Below are 13,170 nucleotides of genomic sequence, written 5' to 3'. Positions count from 1 at the left end.
GGTTTTCGTTGCTGCACGCGGACTTTCTCTAGTTGCAGTGAGTGGGGGCTACTCTTCGTTGCGGTGTGCAGGCTTCTCATTGTGGTGGCTTCTCTTGCTGCAGAGCACGGGCTCTGGGCATGCAGGCTTCAGTAGTTGCGGCTCGCAGGCTCTAGAGTGCAGGCTCAGTAGTTGTGGTGCACGGGCTTAGTTGCTCCGGCATGCAGGATCTTCCCGGACAAGGGCTTGAACCCATGTCCCTGCATTTGCAGGTGGATTCTTAACTACTGCACCACCAGGGAAGTCCCTAAATTGTTTATTAATAAAGAATGGTTGTTTAATTTCATTGTATACTTTTTTCTGGAATTTCTTTTTTAGAAAATCATCCTTTTCTCCCCTCATTTAGTCTATGAATGTGGCAAATTACATTATAGATTCACTAATGTTAAATCAACATTGCACACTTAGGATAAGCACAACTTTGTCATACTGTATTATTTGTTCTAGCCATTGCTGGTTTTCGTTTGTTATTATTTTTTTTTATTTTGGTGCTTGATATCATCCCCAGAATGACACTAGCCATAGGAGAAGGTGGGGAAGAATCCTTCCAGATAAAACTATAGTAGAAGCGTCTATAACCAATTTCCACTTACCTACCTTGCCAGAATTCGGAAGAATCTGCATTCCTTCTCTTAAATGTAACTGATATGCCAGCTTGCCAAACACTGGCAACTTGTAGTTCTTTTCCCAGGAGAGACTTTTCCAAAAGTACAAGTTGAGACCCATTAGTGGGCCATTAAACCAACATAGTGGGTGATGACTAGGATTTTGTTAGAGAACAATAGAAAAGGGGAAAATTAGAAATCATTACAGGTGTAGCAACAACTGTGCACATTGTAACAAATACTGAAACCATCCAAGCCAATGAGAGTCTCAAAGCAGTGGTATGATGAATGCCTGCTCACCCATAGAATGCTCACTAGTGTCTCAACTTATTTTTCAATTTAAACATCACTTTAATAGGAGAATTGAAAAGGCAGAGTCTGATTTTTTATTAAAACAATTCAGTTATTTGTAAAGTAAGGTGTGGGGAAGGTTTATTTTCACTTTGGCAACATATCAGTTTGGAAATGTTGGGTTTTTTAAGAAATGAAGCTTATCAAATGGCATGCTTTTCATGTTTGAGACTAGGTAAGATTTTAATTTAATTAATACAAATGTCCTTATATTGGATTATTTTAATAATGAAGCAAAAATAAAGTGGCATATTCATGGTCAAATTCTGGATCTGGATGAGAAAATTTAAAAAAAAAACACTGAGGACATTTTCCCCTATAGACAGCAAACTTCAACTTTGTTTGAATATCATTCCTAAAAAAGTACTTGCTTAAATTAAAATTATTTAAAACATGCTTTTTCAAATGTACAAAACCCAGTGAAAATGAAGGCCTTAACATATGTTTAATGTTGTTTCCACAAATGAACGTTCAAAGCCTTCAAAATTTAGAAGATGATTGAAAACACAGAAGGCTAAACTTGTCAGTAAGCCTTGTATACACTACCAAAAAATGAAAAAAAAAATGAACATGTTGAGATTTCTTCCTATGCTAAATGACTGCTGTGAGAAAATTTTATCATTGCCATATGTAATTCCATATTGTGTGGCAAAAGAGAAAATGGTATAACAGCTGCTGAAATAAATATATGACCAGCCAATCTGGATATGATGCATAAGATTTTTGGTTTCAAACTTGAATAAATTCAAATTATCACAACACATAACACAATATCTCATTGAATTTATTTTGTTACAGAACACATTTATAGTCTGGTATATATTTTATAATCCAAGTTGATAAAAGTTCTGGTATTGCTTGTATGACACCTTTAGTTTATGTCTTATATCTGTGGTGAGATGATTTTTAGGTACAATTTGGTGGCTGATTCAAATGTAAATTCACACATGAATACATTAGATATTCTTACAAGATTTGAATAATGCATCGTTGATCAATATAAACTGAAAAAACTAAAGGGATCATAAGTAGTAAAGCAACCATATAACTGGAATTTTACCTCTGTTATTAACAACCACGAAAACTCACCACAGATCTCCTGTGATGGAGAGCATTGTTGACTGATGGCCTCAGCTGCTGACCTTCTGAATACACCACCACAATCATGTTGAGGTCATGCATCTCATGGGCTAATCTTTGCCAATAAATGGTACTAATGTAGTTGCATTTCTGTGAGACGTGAGACTTCTCTAACCAGAGTCTTTGGCTCCAGGGCTCCCCTTCAGCCTAGCTGAAACCCTAGGATGGCACTGTAGTCTAGGCCTCTTCCTATTAAATCCTCCTTCTTTTCCTCCTCTCCTTCATCAGCGTCAGATCTGCATTGCCATCCAAAGCCTCTCTTCACCTTCTCCCACTCCTTCCCTTTTACCCTTAGCGGTGTTTACCCCAATTAATCTCTTGCTCATCTATTCCCATTTGTGTGGCTACTTCTCAGAGGACCAGTGCTAACACAAATTGTGTCAGGAATTGTCCAAGAAAATTGAGGGTAAGTGGGAGTTTGTGTTCTGCCTCACTTACTGCCCAACAGGCAAATCAATATCCTGAATGGTATGGAGACACAGAGAGGTTTTGACACAAAATGATGGCCAAATGTCTAGAGATTTCATTAGTTTTGAGCTGGGAAAAAAATCTTGTATGAGACCACCCTTACTGGTGTACAGACATTTAAAAGAAAGGGAAGGGATAATGCCTATCAGGAGAGTGGAGTTGGCTATTAATAGTTGGCTAAGATTTATTGATGCTCTGCAGAGCGACAATGAGAAAGTCATCAACAAGAAATTAAAGCTAAGTATGAGAATCTGAGACCTTTCTGGTAGCTTTTAAAGAGGCTTTTATCGCCTTCAGTAAAAGAGCAGAAACAGCTGAGTAGCAGACTTGGGCCCTGATAGAGTTGCAGAGCTTCAGAGACATTTAAGTACTCAACCAGAGAAAGTGTGTTATATTAATGTCAGGACCCTGGTTGAAAAAATTCAAAATATGGAAACATGGGGTGGGTACATCTGGATTGATGTCCCCAAGGGCATCCCTGAGGATGTTGGTTCTGCAGATTACTCTGAACCCTCAGAAGTTGCAGAGATGGCCCATGATTGTCTAGTAAGGGTAAGCACTTCCCCTATACTACAGAGACCTCACCCCAGCAATGCAATAGGTGTTACACTCAGGAGCTGCACCTACTTCCTCACAAGGCTGCCAGACCATTAATTAGTATTAAGTCACAGAATGGCCCATCTGGGAACATTCTGAGGAAGGAATGATAAGGAAGAAAAGAGACAATACCTCGAAGTTGCTTCATGTAAGAATTACCGAGCATGTACCAGAAGAAGCCAGGGATATACTACTGGAATTGGATTTTGCAGGTACTTGATCAAGGTGACCTGAATGTAAGACTGGATAAGCAAGAATTCATTAACTTGGGAGCACTTTCTAGGGACATGGGATTTAACGATAGCAAGGACCCCCGGAGACAGGGCAAATTTACTGTCAGTGTGATTCTTAGAAGCCTGGAGAACACAATGGCCCATGCTTAATGAAGTGGAAATGCTTGAGTTACCCTGGTATACAATAGAGGAAGAAATACAAAGTCTCAGGGAGGTGGCCAATATGGAATGGCTATTTCATGGGAGACGGAAAGACCCAGCTGAGGATAGAGTCCCAGAGGATACACCATTCATCTAGGCCATCAGGAATCTATAGGAAGAGGGGCACCAGCATCAATAAGAAGTTTATTGGTGGCTCTCTGCAGACCAGGGATGATGGTAGGAGAGGCAGTCACAGAGCTGGGCTCATTAATATCCATGGGGATGAAGGCAGGTCTTAACTTCCTGAAGCCAGGAGGCCACAATTACAATAACAATCAGCCACATCAGTGGGGCAACCAAGGGACTTTACCCATAGGGACTTGTGGAGATGGTTAATGGAACATGATGTCCCTTGGAGGAACATAGCTGGACAGCCCAAAAGGGTGTTGCTCAATATCTATCAGCTGAAAAATTTAAGAGTGTAAGAGAAGCAGGCTGAGGGAGGTCTTACCAATAAAAAGTCATGACCCTTAGCTTAGTTTCTGGACCCAACCAAATTTTAACATCCAGAACATAGTTATTAAAGAGGGAGCCAGGTCTCTAGAAGGAAGAACCTTGCAACATCATAATAAATATATACTATAATGATTATGCTAGTCCTTCCCCAAAGGGAACTATAGCTATTCACTCAGGTGACTGTATACAAGGAAAATAAGAATACCCAGACATTTCAACAACTACTGACCACAGGTCCTGTGTTTGACATTGATATCTGGAGACCTAAAGCATCATCATTGCACAACTGTTAGAGCAAGGGTTTAGAGAGACGGCGTAATGAATGAATTCCTCTGTAAAGTCTAGCTCACATTGGGGGTCACAGCTTCCATGGTCTTTCCCCCACTCCCTGACTATAAAATTGAAATATGTTTTTTGTATTTGGAGTAACAGCCCTATTGAGTCATTGGCCTGTGGAGTATGAGCTCTCATAGTGGGAAAAGTCAAGTGGAAACTTATGAAAATATCCTTCCACTTGGACAAGGAATTAAATAATACTAAATAATATAACATCCTTGGGATAAAGAAGGAAATTAGTGCCACTGTTAAAAACCTAATGGATACAAGGGCATGGTCTCTATCGTATCTCCATTTACTTTGCCAGTCTTGCTCTTACAGAAACTTATTCAATCCTGGAGAAGAACAGTATAATACCACATGTTCAACCAAATAGTAGCCCCAGAGCTACTGTGCTAGATGTGGTATCACTGCTAGAGCAGATTTATAAGGCCTAAGGTACATGTTATGTAGCTATTCATTTGGTGAATGTGTTCTTTGTATCTACTTAGAAAAGAGAATCAGAAGCAGTTCACATTTTGAGAGTAACATCATCAAAATGGTAAAAAGAGTGTTCTACTGTCTCCCCCTCAAAGAACACTGATTTTGCCAATCACTGACAGATGAGTTAAAGTCCAGGAGTAAAGCAGAGAAATTCCAGCATACTGTTGGAGTGCACACACACACACAGAGTAAAAAATGCTGAGATTGGACCCACTGAAGACGGTAAGAGGAACAATTTCACTTTACCCATATCACCCCTCCCCCAAGGCAGCACAGCTCAGTGCCAAGAGAGAACTTCTGAGCACGTGATTTCACCCATGGGGGAAATTAAGAGTGTGTGAGTGAGCACCCAGCTCCCCCAGCTCTGTGGGTTGCTGACCCACAAAGAGACCCAACAACAAAGAGACCCACTTCTTTTTCACCCCATCCAGAAGACTGAAGTGTACTGTATGGCTGGGTGGCAAGGAGTGGCTGGGAGACCAGCAGCCAGGGCTCTCAAAGGGCATCAAAGGGATGCAGATCCTACTAACCACTTCATGCATTCCATCAGGAAGCCTGCCTCTGAGCTGCTGTTGGCAATTCCTCACCTGGAAATACCCCCAACTGGCCCATGGGCACCTCCAATGCTCCATGTGTCTCATCCACACCCACGTGCATCACATAGCTGGCTCCCTGAGCATGCCCCCAAGGGCAGCAAGAGTAAGCATCTGCAGATGGCTAGTGAACATGTGCAGAAAGCTGGCAGGATCCTGGAAGAAAGCACAAAAAATTAAAAGTTCAGCACCACCCTAAGGAAAGCAAGAAAACAGGAGACTACAGAAGGTAGGTAGCTTTGCAGGATGAAAAGAAGGCATACAATCTTAAGAATTCCTCCTCAAGAGAGAACAAGGAGTGTGGAGCAGGCATAATCATAAAAAAAGGACTGAGAAAACCTCAGAATCCCTAGCAAAGATTAAGGAAGGTATTTCTATTTGAAGCTAGTCAGGTGAGACTGAAGGAGATGACTTCTCCTTCAAATGTGAAGACAGCATTGTAAGACTTCATCGAACATGACAAATCAAGGACACATGACACCACCAAAGGAGCACAATGATTTTCCAGTAACTGATCCCAAAGAAATGGAGATCTGTGATTTGCCCAATGAAGAATTTAATAGAGTTGCTTTTTAAAAAGGTCAGTGACCTACAAGAAAACAAAGACAATGTAATGAAATCAGGAAAACAGTACATGAGAAAAATAAGAAGTTTAACAGAGAATGCTTCAACCGAAAGACACAGAGTGGGTGAATGGAAACAAAAACAAGACCCATATATATGCTGTCTACAAGACACACACTTCAGACCTAGGGACACATATAGACTGAAAGTGAGGGGATGGAAAATGACATTCCATGCAAATGGAAATCAAAAGAAAGCTGGAGTAGTGATACTCATATCAGACAAAATAGACCTTAAAATAAAGACTGTCACAAGAGGCAAGGAAGGACACTACATAATGATCAAGGGATCAATCCAAGAAGAAGATATAACAATTGTAAATATTTATGCACCCAACATAGGAGCACCTCAATACATAAGGCAAATGCTAACAGCCATAAAAGGGGAAATGGACAGTAACACAAAAATAGTGGGAGACTAACACCCCACTTACACAAATGGACAGATCATCCATTTGTCATCTATGACAAAGGAGGCAAGAATATACAATGGAGAAAAGACAGTGTCTTTAATAAGTGGTGCTGAGAAAACTGGACAGCTACATGTAAAAGAATGAAATTAGAACACTCCCTAACATCATACACAAAAATAAAGTCAAAATGTATTAAAGACCTAAACGTAAGACCGGACACTATAAAACTCTTAGCGGAAAACATAGGCAGAACACACTTTGACATAAATCACAGCAAGAGCTTTTTTGACCCACCTCCTAGAGTAATGAAAATAAAAACAAAAATAAACAAATGGGACCTAATTAAACTTAAAAGCTTTTGCACAACAAAGGAAACCATAAAGAAGATGAAAAGACAACCCTCAGACTGGAAGAAAATATTTGCAAACAAAGCAACTGACAAGGGATTAATCTCTAAAATATACAAACACCTCAAGCTGCTCAGTATCAAAAAAACAAACAACCCAATCAAAAAGTGAGCAGAAGACCTAAATAGATATTTCTTCAAAGAATACATGCAGTTGGCCAACTAATACATGAAAAGATGCTGAACATCACTAATTATTAGAGAAATGCAAGTCAAAACTACAATGAGGTATCACCTCACACTGGTCAGAATGGCCATCATCAAAAATCTACAAGCAATAAAGGCTGGAGAGGGTGTGGAGAGAAGGGAACCCTCTTATACTGTTGGTTGGAATGTAAATTGATACAGCCACTATGGAGAAGAGTATGGAGGTTCCTTAAGAAACTAAAAATAGGGCTTCCCTGGTGGAGCAGTGGTTGGGAATCTGCCTGCCAATGCAGGGGACATGGGTTCGAGCCCTGGTCCGGGAAGATCCCACATGCCGCAAAGCATCTGGGCCCATGTGCCACAGCTACTGAGCCTGTGCTCTGGAACCTTTAAGCACAACTGCTGATTCCACATGCCACGGCTGCTGAGTCCCATGTGCCTAGAACCCGTGCTCTGCAACAGGAGAAGCCACCACAATGAGAAGCCTGTGCACCACAGCAAAGAGTGGCCCCTCACTCGCCACAACTGGGATGAGCCCTCATGCAGCAATGAACACAATGCAGCCATAAATAAATAAATAAATAAATAAATAAATAAATAAAATAAAACAACTAAAAATAGACCTACTATATGACCCATCAATCCTACTACTGGACATATACCCAGAGAAAACCATTATTCAAAAACATATGCACCCCAATGTTCATTGCAGCACTATTTACAATCGCCAGGACATGGAAGCAACCTAAATGTCCATCAACAGAGGAATGGATAAAGAAGTTGTGGTACATATGTATTGTAGTGGAATAACTGAGGACATGGAAAGGAGATGTGACCCATGAGCGCCCCCCCCCCAGCAAACTGGGGGCTGGCGAATAAGCCAGAACTGCAAACAGTCCTGATTACTTTGAGCCCCCTTGGCAAACCGGGGGCATGCCAATAAGCCAGAACTGTGAACAGTCCTGAATGCTTTGAACCCTCCCTCCCGCCCCGGCAAACCGGGGGCCTGCGAAGAAGCATTGAGTGCTTTGGGCACTGATCCATGAGATGTCCTCAGTATAATCAGAGTGGTGGGAACGCAAGGAAATGTCCTTGTGCTACTTCACTATAATCAAAATAATGGCGTCCTTGAGCGCAAAAGCAGCACAAAGTTCCCACCATTAAATTGTACTAACCATACTTATTGGACTTATATTCCTAACCCTCCTCTTAATATGGGGGTTACCTGGTGGGATGCCCCAATTCTTGTATATGTAAATGAGTCTGGATGGTTGCCTGGTCCTTTTGATGATAGAGGCCCTTTAAAGCCAAAAGAAGAAGGAAGGATAATAAAAAATTACACGGTGGATGTTAATGGATCTCCTATTTGTATGGAAAAGGGAGATCATCGCCTTAAAATGAATTATCAGACATGGTTAAGTGTTGTCAAAAATAAAAACAGATATCATGGGTTATATCTTTTGAGTGCTTATAGTTTTAAAAGTTCTAATTCCACTCTTAATGAAAATGTTTCCACACCTTATTTGCCTCCATGCCGGTGCCTCTTGTGTATCGATTATCGGTTTGGGTCCATTGGACTCGATGCCGAGGAGAAATGGCTCGGGTTCTTGTTAATACTTCTTGGGGAAGCATCATTGATTTGAGCCCTTTTGGCTCCGCCCAAGATAAAAGGCGTCTAAAAAATTTACACTGGCATAGAGAGGATAACACTATTTATAGCAATACTATTAATGATACCATAGTATGACATGCAGGAGGGTTTTCTCCTCCTGGTCCTCATTTAAATGGATATCCTATCCAAAAAAAATTGTGGAAGCTTATGACAGCCTTAAAAAAGATTAATGCTTGGATAGGACATATGGATAACAAATCTAAAAAGCATAGTTTGACTTTTCATAAAAATGTTACTCGATATACTCGTAGTTATGTGAAATTACCTCATATATTGTTAAAGGGACCAGCTATATGGAATGAGACTCAAGGTATTATAATGTGTAAAAATTGCTCTCTGTATACCTGCATTAACTCTAGGATATCTTTTAACAGATCTACTGAAAGTTTGTATATCTTACAAGCTCGGACAGGTCTTTGGCTTCCTGTCAGTCTTGGAAGGGAATGGCAAGAATCTCTTCCTATGGCTGTTTTGCAATATTTAGCTGATTCATTAAAAAGAAGTAAAAGATTTGTAGGAATGTTGATTGTGGCTGTCATGGGTATTATAGCCATAACAGGCTCTAATGCAGGATTGTTAATGCTCATTATAACAATAATCATATGTTTAATTGTAGTCCGACGACGATTGAAAGTCACCCGCCATACAACATCACAACAAGCTGCTGTGTTTTCCTTGATGCTGCACAAGCTACAAAATAATTCCATGTAGCTTAGTACCGAGAGTAATGCTGTCGTGTTCTCCTTGATGCTACAAAAATTGCAAAACAAAAAGGGGGAAATGTAGTGGAATAACTGAGGACATGGAAAGGAGACGTGACCCATGAGCCCCCCCCCCCAGCAAACTGGGGGCTGGCGAATAAGCCAGAACTGCAAACAGTCCTGATTGCTTTGAGCCCCCTTGGCAAACCGGAGGCATGCCAATAAGCCAGAACTGTGAACAGTCCTGAATGCTTTGAGCCCTCCCCCCGCCCGCCCCCGGCAAACCGGGGGCCTGCAGAGAAGCATTGAGTGCTTTGGGCACTGATCCATGAGATGTCCTCAGTATAATCAGAGTGGTGGGAACGCAAGGAAATGTCCTTGTGCTACTTCAGTATAATCAAAATAATGGTGGGAACTTTGTGCTGCTTTTGTGCTCAAGGACGAAGCACGACAGGTTCTCAAAAAAGCCAATTATTGCTTGTATAATTAATAAAAACATAGGTTGCTGCTTTGGCATTTCTGAAATGTTAAGAAAACAAGTCTTAAAATGTAAACCTAGATAATGCTTTAATAAAAGCTACCACAGCAGGACAGACGGCGCTGTTTTGCCTGAGCGAGCAACAGCCCTCTACTGCTGTGCTTCGGCACAATTCATCTCATGTGATGAGCTTACTTTCGGCCCTGTCATAAGATAAACTACAACAATGGAATACTATTCAGCCATAAAAAGGAATGAAATTGGGTCATTTGTAAAGGCATGAACAGACCTAGAGACTGTTGTACAGAGTGAAGTAAGTCAGAAAGACAAAAACAAATACCGCATATTAATGTATGTATGTGGAGCCTGAAAAAATTGGTATAGACGATCTTATTTACAAAGCAGAAATAGAGACACAGACATAGAGAACAAACGTATGGATACCAAGGAGGAAAGGGGAGGGTGGGATGAATTGGGAGATTGGGATTGACATATATACACTACTAATGCTACGTATAAAGTAGGTAACTAATGAGAACCTACTGTATAGCACAGGGAACTCTACTCAATGCTCTGTGTGACCTAAATGGGAAGGAAATCTAAGGAAGAGCGGATATATGTATACATGTGGCTGATTCACTTTGCTGCACAGTAGAAACTAACACAACATTGTAAAGCAACTATACTCCAATAAAAAAAGAAGTTTAACAGAGAGATAGAAATCATAATAAAAGAACCAAACAAAAATTCTGGAGCTAAAGATTACAATGAATAAGATGAAAACTGTAATAGAGATAATTAACAACAGACTGGATCAAGCAGAAGAACGAATTTGTGATGTAGAAAACAGGACCTTTGAAATTATCCTGTCAGAGGATAGCAAAGAAATAAAGAATGAAGAAAGCCTGTGTGAACTATGGAATACCATCAAGAGAAACAACCTATGCGTTATTGGAGTCCCAGAACGAGTAGAGAGGTAGAAAGGGGCAGAAAGCTTAATTAATGGAATAAATGGCTGAGAACTTCCCAAATCTGGGGATAGATTTAGACATCCAAGATCATGAAGCTAATTGGCCACCTGAAACTTTTAGTGCAATATGATCATCTCCAAGACACATTATAATAAAATTACCTAAAACAAAACACAAAGACAGAATTTTGAAAGAAGCAAGATGAAAAAATTCCTCAGATACAAGGGAACTTCCATAAGGTTATCAGTGGATTTTTCAGCCAAAACCTTACAGAACAAGGGAGATTGGAAGAGTATATTCATTGTGCTGAAAGAAAAAAAATACCAATCAATAATACTTAACCAGCAAAGTTATCTTTCAGAAATAACAGTGAGATAAAGACTTTCCCAAACAAACAAAAGCTAAGAGAGTTCATCATCACTAGACCAGTCTTACAAGAAATGCTGAAAGGAGTTCTTCAAGGTGAAATGAATGGACCCTAATTAGTAACATGAAAACATATTAAAATATACAACACACTGGTAAAGGTAAGCATATAGTCAAATTCAGAATACTCTAATAGTGTAATATGGTGGTATGTTAATCATTTATAGTATGAAGGTTAAAGAACAAAGTATTAAAAATAACTATAGCTAAAATAATTTGTTAGTGGATCCGCAATATAAGAAGAGATAAAGTGTGACATCAAAAACATAAAATTGTTGGGGGATACATTGGTAGAGCTTTTGTATGTGATTGAATTTAAATTGTTATCAGTTTAATATAGACTGTTACATCCATAAGTGTACTTTATGTAAACCTCATGGTAACCACAAAGCAAAAGCCTCCAGAAGGAACACAAAGATAAAGCTAAGGGAAGCAAAACACACCACTATGGAAAATTCACAAAGACAGATAATGAAATCAATACCTCAAAAAAACAATCTGCACTTCCATGTTCATTATAATATTATTCACAGTAACCAAGACATGGAAATAACCTAGGTGTCTTGTCGATAGACAAATGGTTAAAGAACTTGTGGTATATATGTACAACAGAATATTTTTCAGCCATGAAAAATAAGGAAATCCTGCCATTTCAACAACATGATTGAAACTTGGGGGTATTACGTTAAGTGAAATTAGTCAGACAGAGAAAGACAAATACTGAATGTTATTACTTATATGTGGAATCTAAAAAAGCCAAATTCACAGAAACAGAGAGTAGAATGGTGGTGCCAAGGACTGGGGTGGGGAGGAAATGTAGTGATATTGGTCAAAGGGCACAAACTTCCAGTTATAATATGAATAAGTTCTTGGGATCTAATGTATAGTATGGTAACTATAGTTAATAATACTGTATTATACACTTGAAAGTTGCTAAGAGAATAGATTTTAAATGTTCTCATTCTTAAAAAATGGTAATTATGTGAGGTGATGGAGATGTTAGCTTACCCTATGGTGGTAATCATTTCTCAGTATAAAGGTTTATCAAATCACCATGTTGTAAGCTTTAAACCCACACAACGTTATATGTCAATTATATCTCAATAAATCTGGGGGAAAAAGAAAAATTTCACATCCACATCTGGAATAGATAACATATTCATTTATAGATTTTGCTTACCAGAAACAAGGTCTGAACTGCCAAGCCATTTCACAGAACATCATACTGATCTGTTATGTCCATTACATTATACTGATTGGAAAGGAAGGGCAATAAGGGGCTATTACACTAAAGGCCTTGGTAAGACACATGTGCTCTAGAGGGTGGGAGATAATCCTTAAGAAGATTTAGAGACTTATTACATTATTAACCTTTTTTAAGTTACAGTGGTCAAGAGGATGCCAGGATACCTCCTCCAGAGTAAAAGACAAGTTGCTGCACCTTGCATCCCCTCCAACAAATAAGGAAGCACAGCACTTGGGAGGCCTCTTTGGGTTTTGGAAGCAACAATTAGGTATACTGCTCTGGCCTATATCCTAGTTGGCATAGAAGGCTTCCAGCTTTCAGTGGGGTCTTCTATGCAGGAAGGGTTTCTGCAGTAGGGCCAGCCCATGCTGCCATCAGCTTTGTTGCTTGGGCCACATGATTCAGTAGTCTCTGTGCTTTGGGTAGAAAAGGATGCGGTGTGGACCTTATGAGAAGTCCCAGAATTCTAGAGTAAAGCCATGCCATCCACAGCTGATAATTATATCCCTTTTGAGAGAGAGCTCCTGGTTTGGTACCAGGATCTGGTAGACAGAGAATGCTTGACTATGTAACACCAAGTGACCA

Source organism: Globicephala melas, chromosome X (assembly GCF_963455315.2).
Source record: "Globicephala melas chromosome X, mGloMel1.2, whole genome shotgun sequence".
Taxonomy (NCBI): Eukaryota; Metazoa; Chordata; class Mammalia; order Artiodactyla; family Delphinidae; genus Globicephala; species Globicephala melas.
The sequence above is the reverse complement of the archived record's forward strand: the minus strand, read 5'-3'. Positions refer to the sequence as shown.